Here is a 22,396-nt window from a genome sequence, read left to right as displayed (position 1 = left end):
TCCTTCTGCTTCATTAGCTGTGTGTCTAATTAGCAACAGGCTCCCTTGGGCTCCCCTGAAAGCAAAGCCACTCCATATCAGCAGAAGGCCATGCAGGGACTTGTCAGAGTTCAGAAAGGATTCCAGCTGGTCACTGCGCTCCAAGCACTCGTGGTGCTAACACTGCCAGGAAGATCGGGGGATCTATTTTTCCACCTGATTCCCTCTAGTCCAGCCAAGCAGGCTCCATCCTTATTTTAGAGAGCAGCTCAAGCTGGACTAGAACCCAGGAGTCCTGCTCCAATCACTAGAAGATATCTCTGACCAGTATCCTGCGGTAACGGCCCAAGACACAACAGGCCAAATTCCCCTCTGTTAGTTACATCAGTGTGACCCTCCTCATGCTGAAGGGTATCCGAGAAGGACACATGGCCCTTCGGCTCACCAGAGCATTACTGGAGCACTAGGAGCTGCGGCCGGAGGAGGCTGTTGTCGCGGCTTCTTTCAGTCAGTCTTGCAGCGGCTTTTCCTAGGAGCGAGCTGCGAGCTCAGCGGCTGGGGGCGCTCACTGAGACAGAAAGCCCTTGAACATGCAATGCTGGTGTTAGGCCCCACTGGGTGAGAAAGGGGCAGGGCACAGACTGAGCCCAGGGGGGCACTACGGTTGTTTTCCTCCTTCCCGCCCTCCCACCAGCTTCCATCAGCAGGTCCCTAAAGAGAGGGAGTTTATTTAATTCCCTGTGGAGGCCAGATCCTGTAGCTGCCACAATGACTGATGGGCAAGCCCAGGACTGACAGGAGGATGCTCTCTGTCTCTTTATCCTGGCCCCAAGGGTGCCGCCATGTCCAGCTCCTCCCACTGAGCCAGGGCACATGCTAGCACAGAGATCTCATCCAGGTAACGCGGGGCCCCTCGCTGTTATTAGATTAGCGGCGCCTTTAACAGCAAACATGGCTTACGCTCAGCGGTGCAAGGCTCAGCACACAGCTCCCTCAGCAGAGATGTAGCGCTGAGAAAGCCTTTACAGACAGACAGACAGACTTAAGGACCCACAGCACTACCCAAAACTGCAGACACTAGCAGGAGCATTGTGGGGTGGGGGGAGATTTGTAAAGGTCCCATAAGAGCCCAGTTACTTAAGAGTCTTCTCATGAAAGCTGCCATCCTTCCTACATGGGAGATGGGCCTGGCCATCCCCAAGCTTTGTGGCACAGGCCCATATCAGACATGCTCCTCCTCCCTCATCTCTAAGGCCCAGATTGAAATCAATGGGAATTAGGCCCCTAAATAGGTTTATGACTCTGGGACCGATGTTGCTTAGCTCCCAGCTATTGGCCCATTTAAAGCCCCTACTCTAATTATAATGTTTCCGCCATTTCCCAGCCCCACTCTTCTTCATCCTTTTCCTCTGCTGGAATTCCTGATTCCAGCCAAAAACCGGAGTGTCAAAGAGCACAGGCAAGGCCTCGGCTTGTGGTGTTTCCACCTTGACCAGACGCAGGAAGCAATGGCAATGCCAGGCGAAAGCCTGAGACGTCTGCCCAAGTGAGCAGCCTCCAGAGGCTCCGCTAACATGCAGATAAGCACCCAAATTGAACCACAACATCAAACCCTTTGACCCTCGACTGAGACAGGAAGCATTAATGCTGCCTAGGAGCCAGGGCCAACTCCCTGCACCACTCTCTCTCAGCTCAGCCTAAGCCTCCATCACCTTTCAGCCACAGCGCTCTCCCCATCCTCACTGGTTCCTGTGTGCTATTCTCATGCTTTTGCCACTGCTATCCCCTCCAGCAGCTGGGCTCCCTCTGCCTCCAGTTCCTGGCCCTGCTGCAGCTAGGAACCAGATGCACCAAGCTGATGGCACCAGCCTACATGCCCCCGCCCCCGCCCCCACTCCCCTGGCATTGCTAACAAGATTCCATGGGTGAGATAGAGGTGCGGTGCCCTCAGTGAATCCCCAGCAGGACTGGATGCAGGGGACAGTGGCTATCAGACACAGAGTGCCCTACGTCCAGTAGCTTTACCAGCTCTGGGGAGCAGTGTAGACCAAAGGGTAGGCATTGCTCTCGCCATATTGTCCCTGCCTCCCCTAAACACTAGAGATGGGCCTGACCCACAAGTTCCAAAGTGTTCAAACCATTAGAGAGGGAGGGGCCTCATATAAAATTTGGATCTAGAATCTGGACTCTGAATCCCTCAAAATTGAAGGGTGTTTGGATGCCAGGTATAGTTTCAGGCTCATTTCTCTGAAAGGATTTTAAACAAAAATTAACAATACAGTTTAGTGAGCACATCCAGCCAACCAGCCAAACACCTAGAGATCACATGACTGAAGCCAAACCAGCCACCTCTGTACATTTACACCTTCCAATAGAAAATCTAATTAAACTGTCCTAACATGTGTGCATGTGTGTAAAACAAGGAGTGTGCATATTATAGATATGAATGTACATAGCTCTCTGCCTCAATGTAAGGAATGCAAAACCATGTGAGTAGGGAAACCAGTGAAAACGTTCCTATCTGAAGCTGAACCTCCTTGGTGCCTATGACTTGAAAAACCTGGGAGATGGTACCAGGCAGGGAATCCACTCAGACAAGAAGATACGGCGAGTCCTGCTAAAGATCCTCATCTCCATTACGGGAGCATAAAGATTCCAACATCCACTGTAAGATGGGGCTGTCCATGGAATTCTGGCGCTCTCCTGGGAAAACCATTGGGCGCATAGTGGCTTGGAATTTGCCCTTCTTGACTCGTAGTTTCTGCAAACCACTCAACAGCCAAATTCTTGCCTTCTCTCCCTTGCAGTAAATTGGCCTAGCAGCATGTTCAGTTGTGAAAACAGTACAGAATTGGGGCACCTACAAGAGTATTCTAACTGCATTCCCTTGGCATTCCTCTGAGCTCCCCAGGTTAAAGTGGTAACCACACTCCAAGTTTTTGCAACTGTAATGAGCTCAAGATAACCTTTTGGCATTTAAAATGATGGAGGTCAAATCAGAGTGCCCTTTGGCCTTTCCCTATGACCTTGAGTCAAAGTGTGTTTCCACAGAAGGTAAAGATCATTTGGCTTGATCCTGATGTAGGGGAAGGCTCAGAGCTTTAAGGTACATCTGCTGTTCTATGATAGGTGTTCAAAAGACAATTGTCTTTGACAGCTCCATGTCTTTAGGGAGATATTTCTGTCCCAGGAGATATCCCCGAGTCTTGTAGAGACCCATTTTAACATCATTTAAATAATTCAGGAACCCCATTGAGATGGGTTATTGATGTTCATGTCATTGGCTTCTCTGGGGAATGGGATCCACTTGAGAAAATGCAGTTTCTTAGGACTCTTTTCTTACACAAAGATTTTCCTCGAAGAAGAAATAGCAAGATCTGAGCATTGATTCCTGCACAGGAGATGGAAACAGTTTCTCTCTGTAACAGTTCTAGCAACAGACCAGATGCAGATGAACACCAGGCGCTAAGAAAAGAAATCAGCTCTGAGCTCACCTGCTCTTCTCATAGCTAAACCAAAGCACAGAACTTGATGCCATGTCATTTGTTACTTTCCCACCATACACAGGATGCTTTTAAGTACACTTTTGTGGAGTAACAGAGTAACAAACAGTAACAATCAAGGATCCAGGTTTATCTGGAACAGTGGATCCCAGAAATGAAGAAAAAGGACAATCTGCTAAATAAAGAAAGGTGCGCCCAGAGTCGTCTCGGGTGCCCTGTTGAAGATCTGAGTATCTCTGCCAGCCTTTCCTGACCCAAACAAAAGTATTTTGAGTAACATGCTCTGAATTTACCCATGGTTGGGTACATCTTACCAGAACCTAGATCACCCAGGGTTGGTTCCCAACCTCACTCCTGGTTTGATTGGCTTCTAGGAAGATAGTACTACAGTATCAATAATGGCATTATAAAACTACAAATCCCAACTCACTGGCTCTTTAGTATTTCCAGAAACACTGCTGCTTTTGGAGATAAAAAAAACACTTGCTGGAGATGATCTTTCCAGAAATGACTTAAAATGTCCAGCACATATATTTAGGGTACATTTGGAAAACTATGAATTCAAAACAGTGCTACCATACTGTCTTGTGCAAAGCATTATGCAGATACTGAGATACCATACATTGATAATAGATTGTATCACACAACTCATTTACATTGGAAAACTGAACAATATTGTAACATCTTAAATACAGGTTCAAATTTGTCTTCTCTTTCCCATATCAAGCTACTTCCTGCTCATCTGATTCAGCCAAGTGGTCTCATTAAAGCCAACTATATTACATTAGTACCACTTTGGGAGGTCCCAAATATCTGGATGGTGTAGAGGACTGAAGAGAGATGGCAAAATTTAGCACCTAAACAGACCTCACTTCTCTACACTTCCAGGTTGGACCACAGAGACACACAACATGCCTCTTTTCCCACTACCTCTGTTTTTGCAATTAGGAAATGCCATTGTGGACAGAACTGAAAAAAACAAAACTAAAAATGAACAAGGAGCTTTGGTTCAGGTTGTGGGTGAAAGGGCCATGTGTGCATGCGCTAGGAAGGAAGAGATTCTTATATCGGACTTAATTTGCTCATCCCTGACCAACTGGAGTTAGAAAAACAATAGGTGGAGTTAAAAATGAGAGATAAAACACAAAGGAACAAAAGAGAAGACACCCATTAGGCCTGATCCTGAGCTCAGTTATCCAGTGTGCACCTGGAATAACTGGTGAAATCAGTGGAGTTACTCCAGATTTACACTGATGAAACGGAGATGGGAATCTGGCCCAGACAGTACATCACTAGGTGCTTGATATAGTCACTAGTTGTATTCAAGCTGGTATATCCAAACATGCTCATCAGAAATGGGCCCAAGGGATAAAAGGATCCAGAACCACAAATTTAGGGCTGTTTTGGACTCATCGCTAATGCTGCTAATAGTTCAGAACCACGTTATTTATACCACATCATTGGTGTGCTTGGTGTTTCACAGACAAAAAAGAAGGCAAGTTCCTTTCCCCAGGAGGTTATCTCAATGAAACCAAACCGCTTACCCAACAAGTAGGGACAACAGGTCATGATGCAGGGGAAAGTAGGGCTGGAGATACAACAGAAAGAGTCCTCTTAGACAACACAAGTTTTCAGAGAAAGCGTAGCACACTTTGTTTTGCCACCTGTTTTTATATAAAGCAGCAGAAGATGGCGCTGAGGCAGAGAAGAGTGGTGGGAAACCAGCTGCAGTAGGTGAGTTTGATGGTTGGAAATTGGAGGAGGTGAGTGAAGATGCATGCAGCGTTAGGTAGGAAACATTAATATGAAGATTGGCTACTTAGAGTTAGACAACATAACTAACTGATCCTTTGTTTGTAGAGATAAATTCTCTCTATCTACAGCACAAGCACATCACAGCCAGCGGCTTTGTAAGTGTAAGCAGAGTCAGGATGAGCTCCACCCTGACATCTGGTGGTGAGGTGTGGCAAGTTGTGGAAAAGAACTTCAGGGGCCAATCTCATTTGCATAGGCACACCCACCCCGCCTAGAATGAGGCCATAGCTGCCCAAATGGTCACTTTGGCTGCTGTGGGATCCCCAGTGTCTCTGTATTGGGGCAGGAAGAATAAATTGTTATTACCCTGATTATGGGAACTGTGCTTGGAACTGTACTTGGCCTTTTGTTATGATGGAGGGACTCACCATCAACTAAGTAGCACTCGCTAGGCAAGGGTCACGGGTTCCAAAACTCTGTGAATCGAGAGAGGCTGGGGACAAGTATTAATACTTGGTGGCATGGACCCCTTGGTGAGGGCCTTACATGCTAATTGCACTTCCTCCTCTCTCCCCTGTGGAATATCGGAGCTAATTTTGATTCCATTAGGAGCCTAGTTACAGGCTGCTGAGCTCACTTTGGGCTAATGGTGCACCAGCACTGGGGCTCCCCTACTACAAGCTGAATTCACCAAAGAGCTGAACTGACTAAGAGCTGAAATCACGAAGCCTTGTGTTAAGTAGTGGGGGATCCTGAAGATCTATTGTGGAGCAGTTTGCAGGAGGGCTAGAGTGCCTTGTGGACAGGCTGGTGGAGCAGTTCATAGGACAGCGGGAGCTGCTGGTGGGACGCGGAGCAGTTTGTGGACCGGCTGGTGCAGTGGGGTGGCGGGAGCTGCTTGTGGGCTGCAGAGCAAAGTGGAGCTCAGCGACGGAGTTCGTGGGGCGGCTGGCGGAGCGGAGCGAAGACCTATGGAGCTGTGGGGCAGTCAGCTTCAGATCATGTAAGGTGCCTCTTACCCCCCGCCCCCATCTCCACCCAGGTTGGGAGGTAAAGCTCTGCAGAGAAACTTTTGAACTCTGGGGCTGCCCTGACCAGGGGCAGAGACTTTTGGGTCATTGGACTTTTGGGACTTTGGGTGATTTGGGGTTGCTGGACTCAAGAACCAAAGGGAAAGGGCATGCCCCAATTTGCTTGGGGTGGGTTTTTTGCTCATGGGTTGTGTTATGAACCCTGTTGGTGGTGTTTCCCCAACATAATGCCACATTGTTTCTCTCTGTTATTAAAAGGCTTTTGCTACACTCAGACTATGTGCTTGCGAGAGGGGAAGTATTGCCTCTTGGAGGCGCCCAGCGGGGGTGGTATATATTTGTCCCAGGTCAGTGGGTGGGGGCTCGAGCTGGTTTGCATTGTGTTATTGGAATGGATCCCCTAGATATTGAACCCGGCCCTTGTTGCTGCCAACTCTGATGGGCAGAAGGGTTACATAAGAATCCCCAGTAACACTCCTCCCATGCAACTCAACCAGGACTCAGCGGGACCACCTGCTTAAGTGGATCATTCCGTCTCTATGCATGTACTTTCTGTGGCCTGCACAGAGATTCCTCCACTACAGATGGTTGTTGGCAGTTTATACAGGCATCTGTCCACTGGGCAACAGACTGAGATTCCCAAACTTATTTCACACAGGAGTTACTGAACAGCCACTGGATTTGGTCACCAAAACTTTGACTGGACTCAGGTGGGTGACCTTGAAGGGAAAGCTTCAGCAGCATGGAGAGGATCTGGTTTCAGGTGGTGAGGAAGGAGGTAGTCAGAGTAGAACATTCCCCTCCCATGAAAATAGCAAAGAGGAGAAATGTTTTTCAAACTTATTCTTTTTAGGCTGATGGTGCCCTCTGCTGGCTAGTAGGAGGAGGCTTAACCAAAGTGAAATTCCCAGCCGTGAGAATTACTGAGCTCTCTGACAGAGATGGGAGGGCACAAGCTACTCGTCCCAAAGTTCAAGGGTATTTGGGTCCCAGCTGTTCATTCAATATATAGTCAGAGTCTTGGTCCAAAATGCCTGCAAGTTCCCAGGGTTTCAGATCCAGGCTTATGGCTCAGTCCCATCTCTTGGGGGTAGGTAGGGTAGATCCAGGCAGGGCCTTGCCAGTTTTGCTGGTACACAACATCAATGCCTCACATGTTAGACATGGCCATTATTTTAGTAAGCCATGGGGAACTGGATCCACTTTCATCCAGTCTCTCTTGGGCATTTCCAAGGCACTTACCTCACTGGGACCTGTGGGGATTTGACACTGGTGTCTGGGAGTCATTGTTTATCAGGACATGACATTGAATTCCCAAGTTGTGTGGATCTGGGACCCCATGCTTCATAGAGGACTCTGCGAGCTGGCGGCAGGCTGCAGGGGGAAAGGCCCAGAGAGTGCTGGAAAAAGATACAATGTCTGTCTAGTGCAGTGATTCTAAATCAGGGTTATATACCCCTGGGGGTACACAGAGGTCTTCCATGGGGTACGTCAACTGATCTAGATATTTGCCTAGCTTAACAGGCTACATAAAAAGCACTAGCGAAGTCAGTGCAAACTAAAATTTCATACAAATGACTTGTTTATACTGCTCTCTATACTATACACTGAAAAAACAAGTACAAATATTTATATTTCAATTGATTTATGTTATAATTACAGGTGAGTCGCATCATACATGCATTTAACTTACACGAATTCATGTATATGCACTTAGCAAAGAAAGCTAACAAGACACCTGTAAATAGTGTGGGCGATTCCGCCCACCATTCCACTCAATAAGCATATGCCTCGGAGTGAGCGTGAGATGGGAGACGTGAATCTGCTGTTCCCGCAGTCGGTCTCGGTCCCATGTGCCTATCATAGTGTGAGCATCTCGCCATGCTGAGTGTGATTCTAGTGTTTACAGATACTGTATGTATTTTTTATAGAACATGGCCCCTAAACACAAACCAACTACTTCATCTGGTGCGCAACTGAAGAAACAGCGATCTGTTCCAACGCTGGAGGAAAAACTGACTGTGTTGGATTTATTGAGAGACGGTATGTCGGTCTCCAACGCAGCGCGTAAATATGGCCACACCGAATCTAGCATCCGTGCCATCAAGATTCGAGAGAGAGAAATTCGCCAAGTCGCAGCATCAAGTGCTCCAGTAACTGCTAAAGTGATGAGCCAGGTGCGTGATAAGACTTTAGTGAAGACTGAAAAGACATTAAACTTATGGCTGGAAGACATGAACTGTAAACGTGTGCCTATCAATGGCAACACGTTGTGAGAAAAGGCTCTTAGCCTCTACGCGCTGTTCAAACCTCCCGCTGAAGAGGAACAGCCTTCTGATGAGAAGGAATTCAAAGCCAGCCAAGGTTGGCTTAACAGTTTTAGGAACCGCTTCAACCTCAAAAACGTGCAGACTACTGGTGAAGCTGCATCTGCCAATGAAGAGGCAGCAAAAGCCTACCCCGAACAATTGAAGAAAGTCGTAGAAGAAAAGGGCTATCTTCCAGAACAAGTTTTTAATGCTCACGAGACTGGGCGCTTCTGGGAAAAAATGCCCAACCGCACTTACACTTCAAAATCAGAAAGACAAGCCCCTGGCTTCAAAGCAGCTAAAGACTGTGTGACTATGTTGTTTTGTGGCAACGCGGCTGGGCATTTAATAAAGCCAGGCTTGCTCTGCAGGGCTGCAAATCCCTGTGCCCTAAAAGGCAAGAACAAAGATCTCCTGCCTGTGTTCTGGCAATCAGATAAAAAGGTTTGGGTGATGGCTGCATTATTTCTGGATTGGTTCCCCAAGTGTTTCATTCTGGAGGTCAAGCGGTACCTCAGAGAGAAAGGACTTGACTTTAAAGTGTTGCTGATTGTAGACAATGCTCCTGGCCACCCTGCGGCACTCCGGTTTGCGCATAACGATGTTGAAGTCGTCTTTCTCCCCCCCAATATCACTTCCATCCTCCAACCTCTCGACCAAGGTGTGATTCGCTGTTTCAAGGCCACGTACACGAGGCTTATGTTCTCACGGATACGTAGAGCTGTGGAGGCTGATCCCAATCTTAATGTGATGGAGTCTTGGAAGGCCTTCAACATTGCCGATTGCATCACCTATATTAAACAGGCAATGAATGCAATCAAGCCTGAAACAGTCAATGCATGTTGGCGAAACCTATGGAAAGAATGTGTGAATGATTTTAAGGGTTTCCCGACCATTGACAAAGAAGTGAAACACATTGTTCAGGTGGCCAGGCAAGTGGGTGGTGATGGCTTCGTCCACATCCTCGAGGAAGAAACTGAAGAATTAACTGAGCGCCACAGAGAAACATTGACTAACAAAGAGTGAGAGGAACTGATAAAATCATCTACAGAAGACGAAGATGATGACGATGAACAGGAAGAGCCAGCAAGTTTGCTGAAGTGTTCCAAGCAGCGAAACACTTGAATGATTTAATTTCTGGATACGCTCCCTCTATGGAACGAAGCCTCAAAATCACACGTAGTATTACCGACGATTTGAGACCGTGTCAAGAAATGTTTGAGCAGCTCAAGAGACAATAGCAACAGCTGCCGATCACCATGTTTTTCAAGGGAAAACAACCAGCAGCAGATGAGCCTATGCAATCAACTTCTCAAGCTGAGCCAGAGCCAACCACTTCGTCTATAACTCGCTCTCTGTCACCCACGCTCTCCGTCACCTCTGTCTCCTGGATCGACATCAAGCCCCGACAACCCCCTGTAATTACCCCCTGTAATTAAAAATACAGTACCGCAAAATTATATTTGGCATATGTACTCTATTATATACCGTACATTACTGTATACATTATACATATTACTGTACAGGGTTGTATACACAAAACCATGTACAGTACACTATACTTTATGGGCGATTTAAGGGATTTTCAAGGGTAATTTTGACTATACACGATTTTTGCCTTATGCACTGACTTTAGAACCTAACCCCCACGTAAGATGCAACTCCACTGTACAGGGTAAAAAGGAGAAAGTAAGCCATTTTTCAGTAATATGCTGAAACACTTTTGTATTTTCATGTCTAATTTTGTAAGCAAGTTGTTTTAAGTGAGGTGAAGCTTGGGGGTACGCAAGACAAATCAGACTCCTGAAAGGGGTACAGTGGTCTAGAAAGGTTGAGAGCCCCTGGTCCAGTGCCTCGTACTCAGGAGGACCATACTCAGCACCACCACATACTGCACCTGAACCAAATGTGGGTCCCCGCAGCGCTGTCCCTCCCTGGCTCTGCCTGTTGCAAGGGGCTGGGGAGGACATCACAGGGCCCCACAGCCTCTCATCCTTCTCACTCGGATGTAGCCCAGACAGATTGAAAATGCTTGGAAGCCCTTGATACTTCCCATTCTGTATCTCAAGGCAGAACCCCCCCTGCCACCACAGCTCCCTCTAGTGACAGCGAAGGCACACTGCGAGCCCGAGGCTCCTAGCCAGCAATCAGCATCTGTGGGTTTGTGGTCAGTGAACAGGCCCGGTCAGCGCATGCTGAAGTGCATCCGCCTCCCTTTATTCGTGCTCTACAATGGGCTAGGGGCCTGAGGGGGAAAGCAGCACCACCTTTGATTTGTTCAGACAGGGAAGAGAAGGGATTATCTGATTAGGGGCCAACGTAAATGTCCAAAAAGTTCAAGCAATGTTCAGGCCCAGGTGAAAACGAGCCGCACAGTGGCCACGGTGATGTGGGGGAGATAAGGGCCCTGGGCTGATTAAAGAAAAAGGCTCATTGTGCAAGAGAAATGAAGGGCAAATTGCTCTTTTATTTCCTGCTGGTGTCAGCTGGTGATGAATTAGGGCAGCCCCAGCAAGGAATACGTCTCCCAGCCGAAGGGCAACAGCCAGAAAGCATCTCTGGGGGGACGGTAATACAAATAAATAAATAAATAAATAAATAAATAAACAATCACGTCTTTCCAAGGAGTCCGTCAGTGGGGCGAGAATTTGGTAGGGCTCAGCTCCACCGGGAGCCCACACGAAGCCGCCATCGCTGACCTCGTTCTATTTTTAGCTCTCGGGTGGAAGAGGAAGCCGTGGGGCTGGTGCCATCAGCCGCCAGACAGGGTGGGAAATGTCACCCGAACTGGCACAGCTGCTTCCCTGCCCGCTGACAAACTGAATGGGGAGGAAGTGGAAGAAAGCTCTTTGCAAAAGATAAATTCAGCTTGCCACTAACGGGCCTTTCCATGGAGGCGGGGAGAGGGCTGGGGTGGGGAGGGGGGCAACTGCCAAGCTCAGTGCTTTGCGCTTGTTGCTCTCTGACTGATCTGAATTCGCAGGGTCACCACTGCGTTCTGTCTCTAGAGCCCGATTCTCGTTTGTATTAAGGCCCCTTTGCATGACTCTCGCAGCGGCCTGGGTGGTAGGAAGGTAAGTTACAGCCCCTTTCCGCTGCCAGAGCCAGTCAGTGAATGCTGCCAGTTAGTGTAAAGGAGACGGCGGCCCTAGGAATACGAAGTCAGGCTGGCTGCCTGAAATCAAGACCGATTCTACTGGCACCGAAAGGGACTCTGTCTGAACAGCTTAATACAGAGCCCAGACAGGACAAGGAAAGTAATACAGCCGTTACTCCTTATGAAGATCCGCTGTAACACATCCTACAGGCTTAATAATCTCCCAGCTACTTATCTTTGGAGAACAGGACACAGAGGGACAGAGATGGGTTTACCTAACCCACTGGGAGGGCAAATCTAATAGAAAAGGCAGGACTGCACAAGTGTCTCAGCTTTCCTCAGTGCAAAAGGGCCACCATTCAGACAGCTCACCTCCTCCGGCCTTCCCTTCCTAGAAGGTGTTGGGGCCATTGCCAGATTCAGCCAGACCCTGCAAGGTTTTTAGCGTCCTCAGTCCACGTCGTGTTCAGTGGGAGTGAAGGACGCTCAGCGTTGCATCCTTCCATGCCTGCTGGAGCACATTCTCACTAGGAAACAATCTGGCCCAAGTCTCGTGTCTTCTGTATTTTTCTTGGCTCACGGCACAGGATCTCTCTTTCTTCAGACTACGCAGAGTTAAGAGAGGGAAGACAATTGTTAATGCCTCCATTCCTTCCCCTGCAGGGGGAAGATTGCTCCCTACAGAACAAGTCCAGTGCTTCATCCTGCCAAGGCTGAACTACCTCAGCGAGATCCTTGGCTCCCTTTGGTAGGCTCTTCCCCAGCTAGTGACCTTAGTGCTAGGAAAGTTGCTCGGCTGCCTAGCCTTCTCTTCCTTCTTATTGCAAGCAAGTCTGTTCTGAACCCCCACTCCCCCGCCACAATTCCTCTCCCTCCTCAGACTGCCATGTCTGGGACTTTACGAGACTGATGCATAAGTGAAAGCCATGACAGTCACAGATCACCAACCAATTCCCTCTTCCCACCGCTGCCCCCTTTCTGCAAAGCACACAGCTGCTGTTGCCCCATTTCTTGGAAGCCACACAGAATGCCACTCCATCCCAGCCGGCTTCGTCGTGGCTACTGCATTGCTCGTTAGTCCAGGCTAAACGTACTACAGCAAATTCTCTCCTGGTGTGAGCTGGTGCAGCTCCCATAGTGCTGTGCCAGTTGACACCAGCAGGAAATTTAGCCTGTTTTAGCTCTTCCCATGCCCCACTTCGTTCAGCCCCTTCAACCACCTGATCAGTCTCTTTCTTTTATCTACTCCTTCCAATTTATTTTCAGTTGTACTGGCCAGGGGCACCCCAGGAGTAACCCCATGCGGTGAACAAATGAAACCTGCCAGTCACACTTTGCAAGATTGGGAAGTTGGGAGGGCGGGGGGGGGGGGAAGAGTCTTTGGGTTTATTTATCAAAGGTTTATATGCTCCCTTCCCCCACTCTGCCAGCAAGCTCAAAGGCCAGAGGGTCTCCAGAAGCCTGGTGGAGGGGAGCAGTGGCCACGTAGTGAAGTTCTGTGGGGGACCAGGAGGAGGCAGGGCCTGCCAGAGGATGGGGAAGAGTCACGGAACAGTCACTCTACATGACATTTCCCTGCTGGAGCCACAGTAACCTACAGCCAGGTGTGCATGAGTTACTGATCCTTCCCAGAGGCCAGGAGCTGAGGAGCTCACGTATAAGGGGCGCTGTGAACCCTCATGACTGGGAGTAGCGCGTGCTCCCTGCAGGCCTGGCACTGCAGGAGGAGGAGTGGCCACGGCCCTGCGCCCCCTCCTTGGGTCCCCTAGAGCTGCTAGAAGCATGCACACTTCCCCCACACCTCAGCTGTGCTCTGGGGACACTAAGTGTAGGCCTTTGGCTGCCAGCGAGGCAGGAGTGCCAGTGGGGAGAAGGGGAGGGCTTACTCCACCTGGCCACCTTGACCACCTGGGCAAGAGCATCCCCCGCAGCAGCGAACTAAAGTAGTTCTGCCCCACCCCATCAGCTGGGTCAGGCCACAGGATCTCACACCCCTGCCCCATAAATGCCCCATAACCCATAACTGGGAGGCACTGCTGCTGCAGGGCAGGGCTGGGGAAAGAGACCTGCTACCCTGCCTGCCTCCAAACAAAGCCCCTCTGGATGCAGATGTCCGATGTTTCCCAGGACTCCCAAGCACTGGAGCTGGGTTTTTTGCTTTGGAGAGCGGGCCCATACCCGTGCTGACAGGTGAGTTGTTTTTAGGCTCTGGGAGTGACTTTAGCAGACCTGCATTAGAGAGGGTGATGACAGTAGCAGTTATACAGGTGACTAGGTTTCACCTGTAAGGGGGGGGCGAAGGGGATGCTTTAATGTAGGGTATGCCAAGGAAAAGCACCTTCTCTTTATTAACCTCTGATCTCTGCTCATTCCCCCGCACCGAGTGAGCTGCGCCCAGTCCTGTAGGTAGAACAGCTGCCACAAGCCGTCCATGCCCAGAGTCACCCTGAGCTCTCGCTTTGCTGTCACTGATGCTGCTAAGCAGGGGCTGGTGTTTGTAACTAATGGCCCTTCCTGAAAACACACTGCAGAGATGTGTTTTCTCTCTGGTGGCATTATGAGCAGCGCCTCTCCCCAGGTGCCCTCTTCTTGACTAGACCACAATTAACTCTTGGCCTCAGGCTATAAATCAAGTCAATAAAAGGGTCTGTAAAATAAACACAAACGGGCCTTCCCCTTTCCATTCAGATGTAGTGAAGTGGCAAAGTCCCTTCTTCTCTGCACAGCGTAGAGCCCTCGTGCTTCACTGGCCTCCGGAGAGGAGCTCCAAGGTGCTCGGATATTAATACCGGTGACCAGGTCACCGGGATGCTGGTGGCATTCAGGGGAGCATGCAGTGGCTCAGAGGTCATTGCAAGGTCACTTCTGGAGTTTGCATGGAGCAGGCAGGTCGCGTTTCCCGCTCATGACATGGCTCAGGAAACTCCAGGACTGAGCCACAAAGAGGCTTGAAGAGGGGTTATAGAAGCAATGTTATTTTTGTATTCCGTGGCCTGGCCTACCAAAATATAAGACATAAATTTCATCCGAACGACCCAAGCGTCACCACATCACTTCTCATATTAACAGAGTGAGGACAGCAGCTCTGTAGCTTCCGAGACAAATTCTGCTCTTCAGAGCCACGGAGGTTACAGCTCAGTCTGGGCCTTTGCACTTAATATTAAATGAAACCAGGAGAGTTGTGATTCTTTTTCAGACCTGGGGAGGAGAATGGCAGGTCTACACCCAGCATTATTATTTGTATTACAGTAGTGGCTAGAAACTCCAATGGGGATGAGGGCTCCATTGTGCCAGGTGCTGTATAAGCACCTAGTGAGCGAGTCACAGTCTAAACCAGGGGTTTTCAACCAGGGGTCCCTGAACTCTTGGAGGTCCGCAGACTATGTCTAAGATTTCCAAAGGGGTCTGCACCTCCATTTGAAATTTTTAGGGGTCTGCAAATGACAAAAGGTTGAAAACCCTTGATCTACATAGGTGAGACAAAGGGTGGAAGAGAAAACAGAGGCACAGAGCAGTGACGTGACCCATCCAAGGCTTGTGGCAAAGGCAGCTTTCAAATCCAGGTCTCCTGGCCCAGAGCCTTATCCACTTGGCCACGCAGTAGGCTACAGGGTTGCCAGCTGGACCCACCTACCTAGCAGGCAATATCCATCCAGCTTCATCTCCCCCTAAAATAAAGTCACACACAGTGAAACGTACACAGTACTCCCATGCCTTCTGCATGCACCCCTGTGTTAACAACCACTTGAATTATCAGTCAACCCAAACTGCACTGGTAAAGATCTTTCTTACCAGGTGACCAATTTTTGCTTGTCTGCTGCCTGGGTGCTTAGACATATGGCACAGCATGTCGTCAGACAAGTGAAAAAACATGAGGTAGGTATAGGGAAGGGACATTAGAACTATCCAGTGCCTCTGGCATGGTGTCCCTGAAGGAAGTTGCTGTCATTTATCCGAGGGCGTGTTAAACAAAGTCCTCCCTGGCTTTGCATTTATGTCTTTCCACTGACTTACCCCCACCTCACACCTGGGCAAGCGAGAGGACAATCAGACTCCGTGAGACTCCCGGGATACAATGGAAGGGCACCAACAGTGAAACGCTCACACCGAATCTCAGCTGCAGCCCTGGCAGGTGGACACTTGTCTTCTCGCTGCCTCATCACACGTGGCAGCTCTGATGCTGCATTGGTGTTGGCCACGAAATGAAGCCAGCGTGACTGAAAGCATCATCACTGGTGTCTTGAGTCCATCTCAACCCAGCCCTGGCAGATGGTGCTTCTCAGCCTCTCTCCATGTGTTCGAAACGCCAAGGATTTTCTTACTCTGCTATCACATGCAGGTTCCCTACCTCGAAGTGCTAGGAATTCACTGGTTTCTTTCATAATATAGTGAATGCTGTCTGCAACAACATCTCCAATGTATTTTACTTCATGCCAATCTATCACCTCTTGTCATTATGACTGGGTTAATCTTATTCCTTTCCTCTAGTCACTTCTGGTGTCCTCACTGATTTTATCCTTTCCACAAAGGACAACATTTTATGCCTCAGTCCTATTCCCCTCTTGCCTTGCCTCATTCTTTACCCCCAACATCACAGTCTCACCACCCACTGCCTTATCTCCAAATTTTTCTTCTCCTAGAAAAAACTTGGAAAAGGGGGTTTCTTATCTCACTCTCAAAATCACCTCTTTGATCATTTCTAGTGTAGCTTCGGTCCCCTTTCAGAACACTTCCCATCTCCATATGGCCATAGATCTCCTTTCATCTGATCAGGCCTTCTTTTGGGTCTCCTCATCTTTGACCTCAGTACTGCGTATTTGCTCCTATCCACCCTGACATCCTCCTGGGTTGCCCAGCACAGCTGTGAGGAGTCTCAGCTTGGATGTAGTGAAACTGGAAAAGCAAAATGCCTCAGTTTTGTTGACTAGAAATAGTGACACTTCCGTCACTAGCCCCCATCATCACTATGGTGACTCCCAAGGTGCCACCTGTGGCCCGCTTTTCTTTACATCTCAGTCACATTTGTGAACTCAGAGTTTTACTTCTGTGCAGGTGGTATTCAAATCTGTAGGCCCTTCGTTGGTTCACTTCTATCTCCACTCATAAAGGAACCTGTTCTTTTCCCGCTACCTTCTCCTTAAATCCCATCTCTCCACACTTCAGATTGTGGTAGCGGATCTTCTCTCAGCACACCCAGAGGCAGGGAGACACCATCTTCATTCTCAGAAATCACTGCTGGCTCCCTGAAAACAGTACAAATCCTCCGTCTTTAAGGGCACTATTAACCTTCCCTTACATTTCTGACATCGTCTCTTCCTACTGTTCAGCCCACTCCCTACACTCCTGGAATGGCAGATGCACTTTTCCCTCTCTCTCTCTCCACACTGGGGGAATAGATCTTTCCTCCAGGTTCTGCCAACTAGGTGATACGGCAATCCTGCCTTTTTGGTCCTAACTCCTACCATAACTCCAGACACAGTACATATGATACCAAATACTGACCACTCTGAGGGCTGGAAGTTATTTTGTGATAACAAAGGACAATGTTAAAAAAATACAGAGAGTGTTGTCTTAGATCTGCTGGTTACTAAATACCCCTTAGGTTCTGAGGAAATAAAGTATTTCCACCTGGAGCCTGAACAGACCCTGGAAGTACAATACTGTGTTCCTGGCTTGGCCGTCAGCAGCAGGCACCACAGGTATAACCTTGAGGTCTCACGTTGTGAATGTCTATTCCAAACTAAAGGGTGCAGATCTGCTAACCCAGGCTAGAGCAGGCTCACCAATCTCTCTTCATGGCCCAGCAACTAATAAAGGGAGACAGAGTGCAACACTGAGTCAATGTGGGTTACAGAAAGGCCCTGGGCCAAGGGGATCAAAATCTTAGAGGGTGAAAAAAATGTTGCCTTCCTACTCCCCCAAAAATCTCAGCTCTCCCCAAGATCCTCAGCTGGTGTAAATCAGCATCACACCGCTGCGGCCACTGGAGTTGCATCCATTTACATCAACCGAGGATCTGGCACTTACAAAAATCCCCATGAGAAAACATTTTAAGCATATGCCTTCCAGCAAGTGGGGGTGAGGGAGAGAGGGGTTAAAACCCTTTTCAGCAGCTCTCCCCTGGTGACTCTCCTTCTGTGTTGATTGCGGGTTTGCAAATGAATGCTCATTTCAGAGTCTCAGGCTCACTGGAGGCATTGAAAAATATAGAAAAAGGTTGTGTGTGTGTTGGGGGGGGGATCTTCCTCTGAGCCTTTGTCTGCCCTGTATAGAAGGGGCACTGTAACAATGCTCTTGTGTTTGTCCAGTTAATTACGGAACAATGCAAGGCCCAGCTGACTGTGATGGATTGTTGATTTACAAGATAGGCGTGTGATAGCCAAAGAATAGTAATTACATGAGTGCTTCCACGCTGCCTATACAGCCAACTGTTTGGCGAAGGAAAAGAAGCCTTCGTATCTGCCTTCCCCTACTAGATAAGAGCAGAATGCCACACAGTCCTGGGTAAACAAGGCAGCTCATCCTCTTGAGTGGATGCCAGGCCTTCTTCCCCCTCCTGCCTGCATGTTGGGGGTTCTTCTCTGGAGCAGGTACAATAGGCTGGAGGTAATGGACTCTCAGCCAGTGGTCACCTTTGCTAAAGGGAGGGCATCTCCAGCGGGAAGATAAGGATCACCAGAAGTGAGGGCCACAGGCCAAGTGGACAATGGCAGGGCTTAGGCCACAAAGCCATTCATCATGTGGGAACAAAGCAGTTGTCAGCTGGGACGGCTGCATCCTCCAGGCATGTCAGCCAGGGAGTGAATTTGATGACAAGCCAGTCAAGGGCTAAGGAAGCCTCAAGGAAGATGCACTTTCAAGAGAAGAAGAAAGGAAAAGCCACAGCGGAGGGAGCGCTGCAAATCCTCCCCCTTCCCTCCCCCCCCCCCCCCAGAAGGGCCAACCTGCCTCTCAAATGTCTTTCAGGTGAAGGAAACTTAAATGACTCTTAATATGGGGTGGGATTTAATGACTTTTAGTTTAGTCTTCAGAAGAGAAGAATGAGGGGGGATTTGATAGCTGCTTTCAACTACCTGAAAGGGGGTTCCAAAGAGGATGGCTCTAAACTATTCTCAGTGGTAGTAGATGACAGAACAAGGAGTAATGGTCTCAAGTTGCAGTGGGGGAGATTTAGGTTGGATATTAGGAAAAACTTTTTCACTAAGAGGGTGGTGAAACACTGGAATGCGTTACCTAGGGAGGTGGTGGAATCTCTTTCCCTAGAAGTTTTTAAGGTCAGGCTTGACAAAGCCCTGGCTGGGATGATTTAGTCGGGGATCAGTCCTGCTTTGAGCAGGGGGTTGGACTAGATGACCTCCTAAGGTCCCTTCCAACCCTGATATTCTATGATTCTATGACTTTCTGCCTTGGTCTAGGAGGTAGGCAGGAGTTTGGTTTAGCCCAAGAGTCTTCCAATGCTTATGAATTGTCATTCAAATACTTGGCAGAGTTGGACTAAAAATTCAGGATCTGAAAATTTGAGGAAGAGCAAAGCTGGATTTGTTTCTCTTAGTTTTAAAAGGAGTTATCCTTTCGCATAGCTGTAGCTTTATGGCTGTGCATGTTCGGACAACAAGCATCTGTAGGCAACCTGCCTCTCCATAGCTTCAGTTCCCACACTCTGATCATGGCACCTGGAAGAAGTGGACCAGCAACTGATTGCACTCTGTTCCATGAATAAATGAGAGCGAGGGGGTACTTCATTCCACAGAAGTGCTTCAAAGCAGGGGGAGCAACTGGAAATTTGGTCAGACACATGGGCCAATCTTTACCCCTCCCTGGCTTGCCAGAATCTCCCCCTTTATCCGCAGTCCGATCACCCTACAAACCTTTACTCACACGAGTAGTCTTTACTCACAGGTGTAGCCCCATGGAAGTCAATCTTGCAGGAGCAGAAGCCTTTCTGGTGGCTTCTGGATGAAAATGCTGCAGGAAACATCTTTCTGATTCGAATACTGGCCAGAAAGCAGATGTGAAAACCCACATACCTGAGCATTTCGAAATCTCCAAGAGCTGCTCGGTTGTGAGGAAGGATGACAGTTCGGGGAGGGGGGGGCTGTGCATGTCCTGTTTGAAGTCTGGCTCAAGTCAAACAAGAGTTGACACTCCATCTCACCCATCCCTGCATGCAAAAAGGCTGCATGCATTATGTTACATGGAGACAGGGGCTCAAGGTGCAAAATTTGGGATCAGGATTTTCTACACCCCATCATTTTGGAACTGGCTGGATCTGGGGTTTCTTGCTTAGGCGCATTCTGAAGGAAGCGGCCATTCACAGAATGGGAATGCAGATTCAAATCCAAATTTGTGAATCCCCCAGATCTCCAGGACATTTGGATCCAGGGCTCTCCTTGGGGCCCATCTCAAGTTATAAAGAGCTCTCTCTTCATTCTTCTCTTTACAGCGCCTGGGACTTTCCTTCTCTGCGTCCTGTTTGGTGACCTTTTTGCTTATTTTTCTGCAGTCGGGAGAGATGCCACGAAGCTGGAGCTGGGCCCTTCCACCTATTAATCAAAAGCTACAAGCACTCTGCAGGGAGACAAAACCTTGGTGTGTTTTCTCCAATATTCCTGGAGCAAGGCAAGGAGGGTAGGGGCAGCTGGGCCAAGGAGCCCCGTTTAGATTAACATTTTATTCCAAGGCCTATTAATCAAAGTCAGAAGTAGCGTGAAGCGGCACCAGGGGAGAAAAACGGCTGGATAACCAAGGGGAAAAAAAGCTCAACTTGTCCTGATTTATTGCAACTCAGTCACACCACTGGATAGATCGAGGCTGCTGAATCTCGCCCTCCCGCCAGCTTTGGCCATCCAGGTAAACTCTGGCTTTTCTCATGTCAAGCAAACCCTGGGGCAGGGAGGTGGAGGGCTGCAATCAAAAAGGTCCCTGTCTATTTCTCCGGAGCATTTTGCATTTTTATGCAGGCCCACACTTTTTAATTATTAATGTGGGTAACTAGAGCTACTGGATTCTTTCTTTGCATGAAGAGAGATACTCAGCTCAGGGTACTGCCCCTGTCTCACAAGAGTCTTTTGGAGAGGAGTGACCTGCCCCATGCAAGAGATAAATGGCCCTGTACAGATGAAGAGATCTGCATGGCACTGAAAGGAATCGGGGATGTACAGGTCTGGGCTGGAACAATCCAGTACTTGTTCCCTCCCAGACTTCAGTGCTCCAGCCCCGAACAGCCAGCAAAAGTCTGTGGCCATGACCCAAGCGTGGGGGCTCCAGTTTTACTAACCTGAGAATATGGGCATGCACCAGGCTGGGAGCAACTTAAGAGATCGTTTTTTAAAGACTTTAGACTAGACACGGTGAGGGGAGGAATCAGTCCCCCTCTCTCCATGAGTGGGGATATCTGGGCCAGGCTGAGAACTTGGCCATAGCCACACTGTACGAGATACAGAGTGAGAATCTAGAACACGACATCCCTCAGCCGTTCCCCAGACCGGGAGTCCAGGTGTGGTTTGTGAGGAGACCTCTGAAACCTGCAGGGACAGGAAGGGATTTGGGCCTCTGCTCTTGAAGAAGGGTAACGCCATGGAGAACATTGTCTCTGTGCTTCTGGCCAGCAGTGCTGTGAAAACCTAACTGAGCCACAGGAAAACCTCCTGCTCCTCAGTCTCCCACTGAAGGCCATTGTCTCAGCTGGAAAGCCAATGCTCTGACTGGTCACGTAAGCCTATTCCCTAAATGGCTACGGGAGGGAGGGGACTGCTGCCTTCACAAAGACACGTGGCAAAGCCTTCCACTGCCAGGGTTCACGTTGGGGCAGTGTCTCTATTTGTCCCAGAAGACCCCAACTGCAAGGAGCGAGGAGCTAAGCCCCCAGGAGCACCTGCCCCTTACAACACAAAGCAGGCTCAGTGAGTCAGGGTGGCAGGCCAGGAGCCAGAGAGGGAGTCAAGAAGGATCAAGCAAGTCAGCCAGCAGCATGAACCTTGCAGGTGATAAATGCCCTCGCTAGAGGACATCGGGGCCTCTCCCCTGTTGGAACGTGAGACGTGACCCTCAAAAATGGTCAATATGCCGAGATAATTATGGCGTGTTCATCTCCCCAGGACCATCAAGTCTGAGGGCAGGAAGCCAGGCTCCTGCGGAACAGGTTGTGCAGGTTCTCACACGGGGGCTCCCTTCTTGACAGCGTCAGGCTGGCCAGCCCTCCAACTCTCAGCCTCCTTGGCTGTGCAGAGGCGAGGGCATTGGTGGAACTCAATCCTCCCCATCCTCTCCGACCCCATCATACAAAGACATGGAGGAAGAGCTGGGTTTGTCCTGTATAGATACATGAGGTGCCAGAAAAACAAAAAGTGGCCTATGGAATGGATCTAGTTTCCCATAATGAATGGCCCAGCCCTAGCAGGAGGTTAATTAAGTCTGGCAGCTGAGGGCAGGAAAAATCTCAGCTTCAGCCATTGGACCACCTGGCCATGGTTGGGGAGGGGGGTGGGCAAACCGCAGGAGCAAAGGTCCTTCTGCAAACACATGTGAAAAGCTTGGCTGGGCTTGTGTCACGGTCCCGCAGGAGGAACGTGAGACCAAGTCAGCGGCACGGCGTCCCTCAGGGAGAGAACAACACAGACACAGAGAAGCTAGAAAAATGCAGCCACAGCACGTCCCACAGCAGAATGGTGCCGCTAGGCAAAGGGGCGCCCTGATAAAGCCTGCTCTCCTGCCAGCACTGGG

Source organism: Lepidochelys kempii, chromosome 15 (genome assembly GCF_965140265.1).
Source record: "Lepidochelys kempii isolate rLepKem1 chromosome 15, rLepKem1.hap2, whole genome shotgun sequence".
Lineage (NCBI taxonomy): Eukaryota > Metazoa > Chordata > Testudines > Cheloniidae > Lepidochelys > Lepidochelys kempii.
The sequence above is the reverse complement of the archived record's forward strand: the minus strand, read 5'-3'. Positions refer to the sequence as shown.